Below are 13517 nucleotides of genomic sequence, written 5' to 3' on the forward strand. Positions count from 1 at the left end.
ATATATATATATAATTTTTTTTTTTTAAATATATATATATATTTTTTTTTAATAAAAAAAAATCGATCTTTAGACATACAAAGCGATTTTTAGGAATTAATATGAGAATCGATTTAGAATCAGAAAATCGAGGCCTACACATTTCAGTGAGGGGAGTTAGCACAGCAGCCTGTCTGCGCTGTGTGGTCGTTTTCCCGTCTCGTATTTATCAGTCTTGTACGGTAACACTTTCTTTCATCCCTCCTCCATCACCTCTAATCTTTATCTACAGCAGTGACCCCCCCCCCCCCCGCGCCTCCCTCCCTTCTCTCTTTTTCTCCCTTGTCGAAGCTGAAAAGCAGAGCAGGAAGGATGAGGATTTAATGCCAACTGCTCGGCTGGCATATAGATGACCCACTTCTCTGGGCTGCTCATGGGGGGATTGCTCCTATTTACTTTACTGTCAGCAAATGTAATGCGGCGCACGCATGAACAAACAGCTCCGGTCAGCTAAATATCCACGTCCAGCAATGCCTTTTGCCCATCTAAATGGAAATCTTTGAGAGAGGGCTGAAACCGCTCTTGAAAACAGATAGAAAAGAGAGACAAGCTGAATTTTGGCATCAGTTTTTTTTTTTTTTTTTTTTTAAACCACAGACAAAAAATGAACGCAGAGTTTTGGATTCAAATGGTTTGAAACGTCTTCCCAGTTCATCAGCTCTAATACCTACGACGGAGTATTAGGGCCAAACTAAGACAAAAAAAATGGGAAATTACGAGAATAAAGTCATAATATAATGAGAATAAAGTCGTAAAAATTACAAGAATAAAGTCGTAATATTACGAGAATAAAGTCGTAACGTTACGAGAATAAAGTCGTAATGATGCGAGAATATAGTCGTAATAGAATAAAGTCATAATAATACTATAAGAATAAAGTCGTAATATTATGAGAATAAAGTCGTGAAATTCCGAGAATAAAGTTGTAACATTACGAGAATGAAGTCGTAATATTATGAAAATAAAGTGGTAATTTATGAGAATAAAGTCGTAATATTATGAAAATAAAGTGGTAATTTATGAGAACTGTAACAGGAAGAGCATCTTCTCCCTGTGTTAAAATGAGGAATATTGAGCATCTTGTGAAGTTATATTTATATATTTATAATATATTACAACTTTATTCTCGTAATATTACGACTTTATTCTCAAAATATTACGACTTTATTCTCGTAATATTATGACTTTATTCTCGTAATTTTTTTGTCTTGGTTTGGCCCTAATACTCGTCGTAAATACCTGAAACTTCGACCAAAGAAATAATTTCCACACAAGTCTGATCTTCTTATATGTGTCACAAAGACTCGTGCCGTCTCCGTCTAAAAGCACCGTTATCTCTCCGTTATCGCCCTTCAGCTATAGGCTAATGACTAAAGCTCGAGCAGCAGTGGGCAGATTTCTGCAGCAGATATCTAAATAACAGCTGAAACGGCCTGTGCTAGTCTGGTAAAAGCAGATTTGGGGGGGGAAACAAGCCTCATTCTCCAAGAGATTAAACCCATTCAAAGGCAAATACAAGAGCGGATAAAGAAAACTGATGACCCAATCATTAATCCATTAGACAGAGATTAGCACACTTTATAGGAAATTGTAAAAATATCAGTAGTACTTTGTTCTGGGATAAAAGCTTATTCAATATATGATTGAAAACTATGTGACATTAGATCTGTTGACTTGGTTTCGCATGAAGACTCTACTGACACCTCCTGATGCAAATTAATTATCTTATTTGCCTACAAGTGGAAAATAAATGATCGCAAGCTTCATTTGAGCATAAATTCAGAGTATTTTCTAAATTCCTTCACATTTTTTTTTTTACAAGCACAGTCTCTCTGTTAAACTCTGCACCAAACATCAAATAGTATTAGTTGAGCCTGAAGTCGTAGATCAAATCCATCTGAGTCACAGGGCGTTTTGGTGAAAGTGAAGGGAAGCAAGAGGCTACACAGACTCCTGTTAGGGCTGGGCGATATGGAGCAAAAGTCATATCTGGATATTTTCTAGCTGAATGGCGATACTCGATATATATCGATATTTTTTCTGTGCCATAATTGGGGTTTCCCCCAAAGTGGGGGTCGGCAACCCGCGGCTAAAGAGCCGCATGCGGCTCTTTAGCGCCGCCCTAGTGGCTCCTGGAGCTTTTTCAAAAATGTTTGACCTTTTTCTTCTTTTCTCTTTTTCTTTTTTTCTTTTTTTTCTTTCTTTTCTTTTTTCTTTTTTTTCTTTTTTTCTTCCTTTTACCTTTCCTTTTTAATCTCGACATTTCGACTTTTTTCTCGAAATTTTGACTTTTCTCAATATTTCGACTTTTTTCTCGACATTTCGACTTTTTTCTCGACATTTCGACTTTTTTCTCAACATTTCGACTTTTTTCCCGTGCAGAATGAAAAAAAAATCTCCGCCCAGTTATAACTAATATAGAAACATGCAGCATGTGTTGCCTTCATTCTAAGGCTTATACACAGACTTTTCATTTTTTGCGGCTCCAGACATATTTGTTTTTTGTGTTTTTAGTCCAATATGGCTCTTTCAACATTTTGGGTTGCCGACCCCTGCCCCAAAGCATTATAGCATAGCATCTCTGTTAGCATCTCTGTTAGCTTCATTTTTTTCTGAGGCAAACCCTTAAAAAAAACGTCAGTTTTAATACAAAGCCTCGTGCCAAATGTCACACAGGTTCCTTTATTAACAGAGGTCTGCACAATATCAACATGTATAAAACAAATGAAATAAAAATAAACTGCCTGCATATATAGATTAAAAATGCTTCTTGAATAAATTACAAATATCCCTTTCCTGCATAACAATTAAATTAAAATACACTGTGTAATTAATATAATGTAGACAGTAACAGGCAGACTTTTCCACTGAGGTTGACAGTTGTGCAAATAACAAAACATTTGTGCAAATCTCAAATAAAACATTCAAATCAATTTGTCACAAAATAATCTATATCAAAATCATATTTATTTTTATTTTTTTAATAATCGATATAAACGATATTGTCTCGTACCATATTGCGTTTGAAAATATATCGATATATATTAAAATCTCGATTATATCGCCCAGCCCTAACTCCTGTCTTAATTAAATCTGCAGTAGCCGCCCACGACGCCCAGCCGGGCGAGCTAGAGTCCCGGTTGAAGCTTAAGTGAGGTCAAACGGCTCAGGTGAGGTCCCGCCATGAAAGGTCCTGCAGGTACAACGGTGACTTGAACGCCAGCCACAAGTCGCTTAAAATTGGTGGTTTGTATTTAAAGCTGCATAAAGCTGCATTAAACATTCACACTGCTGCACGGGGAGAGCTTGTAACACCCTGCAAACGGCCGGTGAATACTCTGGATGGTGTGCGAGCTGGAGTTCATGTAATGTAATTAAACCGCGACACGCCAAGTGGCCCACACTCTCAGTAGGTGTGTTGTAAATCCCATTGAAGGGATTTAGGCAGGACACGCAGTTGTTGAGTTATGACTCTTTCTCTCTGCATCTCACTCACACACACTCACAGCGTGTGCAGGAAAAGGTTACGTCCTTGTCATAAAAACAGGAGCCTGAGCTTTTTGCTCTTGCGAACACACACAGAAAAAACACCCGGAGGGGAAAGGAGCAGCCTGGCGTGATATCTGATTGCAGCAGCAGTGTCACATTGGCAGCATGGACTCATTTATCAGGCCTGCACGCTGTCCGTCTGAGGACACGCCACACAGAGATATGCACAAACACACCTGTTGACTAACAGGAAGTGATATGTAGCGTGTATTTTTTTTTTGGGGGGGGGGGGGGGGTATGAGACTATATTATTGTTTTAAATGAGAGATGGGGAGTAGCGAGGACGCTGAGCAGGTGCCTGTTGGTCATCAGCAGCACCGAGTGTTGTGTTGTGGAAAAAGGGCACGAGTGTCCTGTCTGTCGTGTACGATGATGTTTATGTTCACACTCTGAAATATGTCAGAGATGCTTCCTGTGCTTCCTTAACTAAGCCTCAGAAAAACAAAACTAACATACAAGCATACAGTGTGTGTGTGTGTGTGTGTGTGTATATGTATATATATGTATGTATATATATATATGTATGTATATATATATATATATATATATATATATATATATATATATATATATATATGCATGTATATATATTAGGGCTGGGCGATTTTTGGACAAAAATCTAATCTAGTGATGCACCGAAATGAAAATTTGTGGCCGAAACCGAAAATAATAATAAACACTTGGCCGAATACCGAACAATACCGAACATGGTTTTTCGCAGTTTTTCATTTATTTTGCCAATTTTTTCACCATTGCATAAATCAAATACATTTGATTTAGGCATGCTTTTAAAAGAAAACAATCTTTCTACCTTGTACAAAATTACAAGGTAGAAAATATTTATTGAACATAAAAAAATGAAAATGTTTTAATTTCCCAGCATTATGTTGTTTTGGTTCCACCTCCTGGTGAATGTTAGGTAATATTCTTATGTGGTTAGTTTTTGGTTGGCCAACGATTTATGTAGTGCGCAACGTTACGGGACGGAGTCTATTTCCTTATTTTACAACGCCATTATTAATTGTTCGGTTTTTTTCCCACTTATTCCACCGAACACCGAAAGTGTTTATTTGCCATTTTCGGCCGAACAATTTCGGTTACCGAACAATCGGTGCATCACTAATAAAATCCCGATTTTCTCTGAAAACCCGATTTTCGATTTCAATTTCGATTTTTTTTTTTTGGTAAAACTACAAAAGACAATGAAATAAATTGTTTCAAATATTTTATCTTTATCTTGTAACCCCTGCCTCTCGCTTGAAAATAGCTGGGCTAGGCTCCAGCAGACCCCCCCCCGTGACCCAGCAAAGGATAAAGCGGGTATAGATAATGGATGGATGGATATTTTATCTTTATTTTTAAAGAAAAATAGCAAACAAATTTCCCTATTGGGAATGAAGTGCAATTGAAAGATACTGTAAATCCTCCTTGAGTTTAGTAAAGTGACAACATTTACAATTTTCTTGACCAAACAAAGATGACTAGACGAGCTCTGTCTGTAATGCAGCCAGCTGCAAAAAAGGAAAATCCGTTTTCCTTTTTTTAACATCGATTGTGATTAATAAATCCGATTTAGATTTAAAATCGATTAATCGCACAGCCCTTATATATGTATATATATATTTATATATATGTGTGTGTGTATAATCTGCTGCCAATATTGGACAAAGCCAAAACTATGCAGTGGTACCCATTAGGAGACTTGTGAACTCAAAAACCTTTTGGCACTTAACGACAGGCCTGTTTTCAGTTGTTTTTGATTAATTGCATGTTTGTATTTCCAGAGAAATATTGCAGAGGTAGCCACGCTTGCAGGGCGGTGCCAAGTACAGGGATGTCTCCTCTCCTAAACCCACACTCCTCCTGAAAGCTGTGGAGGGCTGCTACCTTGACTTTACATTTTTATGTAGTAATTTATTCACCACGAGACATCAGCAGCCACTTGGAACCGCCTGAGCTTCATCTCCTAGAATTAACCTCATGGTTGTAAAGGTCAATTCATCTTGCTCTTCTTTTTATATCTGGAGAGTCGTTGTTTTAAATGTAAGCCCAAATGTAGCACACGTAATGATGTGAGCGACTGCTGCGTATGTTTCTCATTTAGTGTGGTTTGCTTTCTGGAAATACAGCACTGAAATAGTTCGAGCAGAATGTGTTCTTGTGTTTGACGTTGACTTCTGCAACAATACTTGAAAATGGGTTGGTTCTGGCAATTATTTAAAACTGTGAAAATGCACAAAACTGGGGAAATAACCCCTTAAAAGTAAAAAAAATATATACATATAGAATAATATGTTGTTTTTTCATTAAAACAGTAATGTGTACAAATAAATACCGTCTTTCTTTTTCCTTTTAGTGTATTTGTGATGTTTTCTAAAAATGATGAGAAAAGTAATGACTTCAAAGAGAATATGATGAAGTGAAAGTTATTATAGCTCTCTGTTTTGTTGATGTTTTCTTACAAATATCAACAATCATCTAGAACAGGGGGCTTTAGCGCCGCCCTAGTGGCTCCTGGAGCTTTTTCAAAAATGTTTGACCTTTTTTTTCCTTTTCTTTTTTTCTTTTTTCTTCTTTTTTTTCCTTTTTTCTTTTTTTTCCTTTTTTTCTCTTTTTTTTTCCTTTTTTCTTTTTTTTCCTTTTTTTCTCTTTTTTTTTCCTTTTTTTCCTCTTTCTTCCTTTTTCCTTTTTTAATCTTGACATTTCAACTTTTTCCTCAACATTTCGACTTTTTTCTCGAGATTGTACTTCAACATTAATTTCGACATTTCAATTTTTTTCTCAAAATTTTGACTTTTTTCTCGACATTTCAACTTTTTTCTCAACATTTCAACTTTTTTCACAAAATTTTGAACTTTTTTTATCAACATTTCGACTTTTTTCTCGACATTTCGACTTTTTTCTCGAAGTGCATAATGAAAAAAAATCTTCCCCCAGTTCTAACTAATATAGAAACATGCAGCATGTGTTGTCTTCATTCTAAGGATGATACAAGACTTTTCATTTTTTGCGGCTCCAGACATATTTGTTTTTTGCGTTTTTGGTCCAATATGGATCTTTCGACATTTTGGGTTGCCGACCCCTGCTCTAGAACTTGCTTACCCTGCCTTTAACATGAAACCCTTATAAGCTTGTGGGATATGAACCATATGGAGGATTTTGAAGGTAATTTTAATCTCAGCCAGTAAATATATTAAAGAAAACACAGGGGTGAATTATATGTTTGCTAATTATCAGCAAATGGCTAGTAACAACAGCTCACTTATGCATTTGGCTCTGGTCAGGGGCTAATTCTGGACCTGCTAATGAATACACACCACATTCAGCTATTCATGTGCCACTCCAGGCTGGCTTTCATGCCAAATATTTCTGGCTCTGTGTTAATTCAACCCACCGAACTCATCCAGTCAAACATCCTCCGAGCCAGGACAAAGATCTGCAGTCTTAAGGGCCGAATTGTTAAATCTTTTAAAAGCTTGCACACATATAAACAAATCCTGTGGCTACAGGATACAGGAATGGATGTTACAAGCCTGTGTATACAGTTATTCTCCTTTTGTTGATGCCAGTGGTGGAAAGTAATGAGCGACAGAGTACATAAGGAATATATTATGCTGAGTTAATATGAATGATTAACATCCATGGAAGTGCTCACAAGCTCACAGTTACAAGTTCCTGGGGCACAGAAGAGGAAATTTTACACTTTTTTGCAGTCTATATCGACCCCAGGATGATTAAACTCCACATCCCACATGGAAAGCCTGCAGCTTTGAGATGTGAGGTGCCAAATATATCCAAATATTGTCAGTTTTTTAAAATATTTTCAAACACTTTCAGACACGTTTTACTTAAAGAGATAAGCTGGCGAGATCAAGTACTGCTCCGCCTGCAGCATTTCAACGGTTGACTCATCATCATCGTAGCCTATAAACTGATTCATAAAATGTTAATACATTTCCTGGAGACACTGGGCACTGGAGTCATTAAGAAAAGGAAATGGTGCATTTGTCAGGGACTATTTTCAGCTGCAGATTAATTCACCATTGATGAGGGAGTGAGAATTTTGGCACGGTGACCGATAAGTACCTCAGGTTCCTAAGGTGCCGCTACGGTCGCTGTAAAGTGGGATCGATTGGATCAATTGTGCAAAACGTATGAATGTGAATGAAGTTATTAATATGCATGGGTCATAAACAGATATTTCAGTATGTTATGCTCCACATTTACATTGTAAGTCTACAGAGAGCTGTCAAAGCTCTGGTGGGTTCTTTATAATTTTCTGGAAATGACTCTGGTTATGAAAGATTAACTCATTTAGTGTCCGGGGAACAGCTGAAAATGAATATCTAGTACAGCACAAGCAGAGGGCTGATATTTCTATCTCTCCGACGGTTAATCAGCAAAATTCCAAAAAATTAAATATAGACATGCAGAGAAAAAAAATAGTGCGAGATTGTATGAAAACTAGAGCTGGGGATCGATTCAAATGTCAAGAATCGATTCGATTCCGATTCTTAAGATTCAGAATCGATAATCACCATTTGATCCGATTCAATTCAATATTGATTTGGGTTAGTGTTTCCTGGATTATATGACTGTAAAATAACTATTGAAATAATAATTTCACAATAATTATTGTGAAATAACTAAGAAATAAATAACTCAAATAGGCATTTCAATATCCATTTAAAGTGCAAAAAAAGAAAGAAATTGCAACAGCTCAAGCAGTAAACAGATTATTTTAGCTTGTCTGATTTATTCTGTCACCAGACACAGCTGGACATGAAGCACCGGCATTTTTCAGGTATTTCATGACAAACCGTGTCTGATAACAGAGAAAACCAAACAAGCTCTAGTAAATATAGATAATATGAACTTCATTGAACTAATATAACATTTAGAAATGTAAGCTGAAATGTCCAGCAATTTCTTTAAAGAAAAAGAGTTTTCAAAACTAGTGGGACTACTGGGATTAAAGTTCACCAGGCAAAAATGTAATGATGAAAAAAAATAAATAAATAAATAATAAAAAAATAAAAATAAAAAAAATCGATCTTTAGACATACAAATCGATTTTTAGGAATTAATATGAGAATCGATTTAGAATCAGAAAATTGATTGTTTTCAACACAGGCCTAATGAAAACAACATCTTTGGGAAGCCATGTGCATGAAAAGTTTAGTCCAGTTGACTCGCTTCCAGACCTACAACCTCCACCGTGTCTCCTATCCTGGTCACATTCCTGAACTGCACATTCACGGCTATATTTACATGGCTGTAGTGTCTCCCTGCAAAGATCCACCTGTCACGGTTTGTTATTCCAAATAATCACTGCACCAGCACTACACCAGACTTTACTATTAATACTCTCATTGTGGCAGGGTTAAAAGCTGCAACAGTTAAAGTTTCTGCAGGCTACAGAACAATACCAAGCTTATTAACCGCTGATCCACAGGAACCCGCCCGCTTGGTTATTTTCGATCGATAAGACTTCTATCCTCCCCAGGATCAACCTCTAAATAACTCCATTGCTTTCAGAAAGACTGAAGTCAGATTTTCACAGTTACACTGCTTGAAATCAGGGACACGTATATGGACAAAAATATATATACAGAAAACACAATAGGTTTCGAAATATCTAGCTCCCATTGGTCGTTTATATCGTTGAAAGAAAATAGAGGTTATAGCAGGCTACGTGAAAAGGAGTTCTTTGTATCTGCACTCGATTGCTGTTCCTGCGGAAGACCCGGATGTCTGGCACAGTGAAATTGAAATTGAATTGCAAGAACTGTATTTGAATTGTGAGTTGTGCAATGCAATGATTCAAATTAAACGATACGAATTCAAATTATGTGATTCAGATTCAGTTTTTCGATGAAATTATTCAAGTTGAGCAATTCAAATTCAAATATAAATTATTCAAATTCAGTTTCTAGTGGCACATATTTCTGCCCATACACGTAGCGTTACAGATTTATCTTTTATCCTAACATGAATTTAGTTAATAAAAAAAAAAAAGACGTTTTTATTGCTAAAAATGTCTTTGACGTTGAAAAAGCTCAAGCATGTACAATGCTTTGTGTTGGAGATACTTTTGCAGGTGAAAGGGCGTTGACCTCTTTTATTTGTTTGGATTGATTAAGAAGGCGCACACCTGAGTTTTAAAGGTCTCAGTGTTTGTCGAGGTTGAAACAGACAGGATTTACAGTTAATTCCACATTAACGACGCCGCAGAGACTCCTGGCTTAAAGCACAAAACACATCTAACACTTTGCCAACATACTTTTTACATACTTGTCATGAGCCGCTGAGTATTTATAGACAGAAGAAGTGATAACACACTGATGACTGTTTGAAGGAGCAGCAAAAATCCCACCTTCAGGCAACATTCTACTTAGACAGGGTCAATTTTCACAAAATCAGAACCCCGAAGGCATTTTGCGAATATTTATAACTGACAACATTTCTAGGGGTATTAAGGGGTGCTGGATCCAAATCTGCTGTATATGAAGCTCAAAAATGTCCCTAAATGCCTCAAAATTGAGAAATCCAACATCGTCGCCACTGCCAAGCGAAAATCTATTTTTCAATATATCTTTTTGACTAAACAAGGTACAAACATGAATTAAATGTACTTTTGTAAGTTTTCCTACATGGGCAATTCGATATTCAGAATTGAGATGTAATGTGAAGAAACTGCTTAGATATTGCAAAAAAAGTTGTTTTTAACTATGAATAATTACTCAGTTATTATTATTTTTATTAGGCTACTTTTACTTACTTTGTATTTTGTTTTGAGGTCAAATGTACAAACAAATGTACAAAAAGTTACGAACTTGAATTAAATGTTCACAGGTTTTCACACATGGGAATTTAACATCCTGTCCTGATTTAGATCAAGTGTCAATAATCAGCACAAGTAAAGAGAAAAAGGTGGTCATTAGTGATAAAGAGGTTGTCATGTAGGAAAACTTACAAAAGTACATTTAATTCATGTTTGTACCTTGTTTAGTCAAAAAGATATACTGAAAAATAGATTTCAGCCTGGCGGCCATGTTGGATTTCTCAATTTTGAGGCATTTTGGGACATTTCTGAGCTTCATATACAGCAGATTTGGATCCAGCACCCCTTAATACCCCTAGAAATGGTGTATATTGTAAATATTCACAAAATGCCTTCAGCACTTTAAATAAGCACATTTTCAGAAATTCTGCCTAGACTAACTGGACATTTTTATAAAAGATATTAAAGTCTGGGGCAGACGTCTGTAAACACAATTTAAAACTTTTTGAAATCCTCAAGAGCTGTAACATTTTCAGTGCCTGTAGGTGACATCCAGAGAATATTATGTAACTTTTATTGAAATGAAACGCTGCAAACAAAGCAGATAAATCACTGCTAAGCTTGAGCCTGGCGCTCTGATTGCAGCCCCTGCAGTTACGTAAGAGAGGGACTTTTAAACTACGTGTGCATCTGGACTGCCAGACTAAGCCCCGAACAAGGACAAAGACTGATCGGCGTACAGCAAAAATGTAGTTTTCCATCTGAATTAAAGTTGGTCACTAAACACTGAACGTCTCGTGGGCCGCCTGGAACTGCCGTCAGTGTGATTACGGTATGTGATGGAGCTGGATCCCACAGCTCCCACGCTCTGCCAAGACTTTTGTAATAAACTCAAACATCACAAGCAGCTCCTGAGGGAAAACATCTAGATCCTTTTTTCGCAATTACAGGCTCAAATTTGTGAAATTTAAAACTGAACACCTCAATCGTTAACTTCTATGAATATAAATACCTTCACATTAATAAAACACACCACTCTGGTTCAATTAAATTAAATTATGTTTTATATAACTAGCATCTATTACAACAGAAGTTGTCTCCACGATCTTTCAAGAGACTAGAACATAACCCCAGAGCAATTATTACATAAACAGTGGCAGGTAAAAAAAACTCCCTTAGGAGGGAAGAAACCTTGAGGACCTGGGTCATAAGGGGGGGGGGCCCTCCTGCTGGAGAACACTACACTAACTCAACACTAACTAGAGGTTTACTAAACTAAGTAGAGGTTTACTAAACACTAACTAGAGGCTTTACTAAACACTAACTGGAGGTTTACTTACATTAACTAGAGCCTTTACTAAACACTAACTAGAGGCTTTACTAAACACTAACTAGAGGCTTTACTGAACACTAACTAGAGATTTACTTACACTAACTAGAGGCTTTACTAAATACTAACTAGAGGCTTTACTAAATACTAACCAGAGGCTTTACTAAACTAACCAAAGGTTTACTAAACACTAACTAGAGGCTTTACTGAACACTAACTAGAGATTTACTTACACTAACTAGAGGCTTTACTAAATACTAACTAGAGGCTTTAGTAAACACTAACTAGAGGCTTTACTAAATACTAACTAGAGGCTTTACTAAACTAACTAGAGGTTTACTAAATACTAACTAGAGGCTTTACTAAACACTAACTAGAGGTTTACTAAACACTAACTAAAGGCTTTACTGAACACTAACTAGAGATTTACTTACACTAACTAGAGGCTTTACTAAATACTAACTAGAGGCTTTACTGAACACTAACTAGAGGCTTTACTAAATACTAACTAGAGGCTTTAGTAAACACTAACTAGAGGCTTTACTAAATACTAACTAGAGGCTTTACTAAACTAACTAGAGGTTTACTAAATACTAACTAAAGGCTTTACTAAACACTAACTAGAGGCTTTACTAAACGAACCAAATGTTTACTAACACTAACTAGAGGTTTACTAAACACTAACTAGAGGCTTTACTAAACACTAACTAGAGGCTTTACTAAACTAACTAGAGGCAGGCGCGTCATCTCCGCCGGGGACGGTGGGGACGCGTCCCCACCACTTTGTCTGACGAGCAGATTTGTCCCCACCACTTTAAAAAAAAAAAAAAAAAAAAATTAAGTAAGACGCGATTTGTCCCGTATTTTCATTAACCCCCCATACACACGTCTGTCACACACATATCAACACTAAATTTATCAATAATGAACAAAATAAAACACAGGCAACATTAAGGCCAGCAAAATCTTAGTGGCGGGACAACAGGACCTGCTGCGTCTGTGCCCAGATCATATGTGTGTGACAGACAGCGCTGCGGGGAGGACTCGGGCTTCACCTCCAGGTAGGAGTTGGGAATTGGGAATTAAAAGTTGCGTTCTGCAGGCCCGGTTCTACGAGGGTGCATAAGCAAGCATTGCACCCTCATTTTATGTGTCTTCATGCTCAGTTGAAAAGACGAAAAGTCTGAAAAAACTGACAAATGCGCCTGATTTATGGTTCTGCGTTAAATCGGCGGCGTAGCCTACGGCGTAGGTTACGCAGCGTTGCGTACCGTACGTTCGCATCCCTGCGTATCCTACGGCGTACGCTTTGCGTTGGTGCAACGCGGAACCATAAGTCAGCCAGTGTCCGTCACTGATCTGCTTCCAGCGCGCAGTTTCCTGCAGCAGCAAGACGCTGCTCTCTGCTGCTCCGTTAACACAAAGTAACCGTGGATATTCCCAAGTGGTTCAGCACAACGACATAAACAAGTTTACAGGACTGTCTCAGAAAATTAGAATATTGTGATAAAGTCCTTTATTTTTCTGGAGTCCAAAAATGTCATACATTCTGGATTCATTACAAATCAACTGAAATATTGCAAGCCTTTTATTATTTTAATATTGCTGATTATGGTTTACAGTTTAAGATTCCCAGAATATTCTAATATTTTGAGATAGGATATTTGAGTTTTCTTAAACTGTAAGCCATGATCAGCAATATTAAAATAATAAAAGGCTTGCAATATGTATATGATGTTTCCGACGACCTAAATAAGACCGCGCAGATGGCTTTTAATATGGGGACAATATCGCGTCAATACGCATCATCTAATG

This window comes from Cololabis saira, chromosome 11 (assembly GCF_033807715.1).
Source record: "Cololabis saira isolate AMF1-May2022 chromosome 11, fColSai1.1, whole genome shotgun sequence".
NCBI lineage: Eukaryota > Metazoa > Chordata > Actinopteri > Beloniformes > Belonidae > Cololabis > Cololabis saira.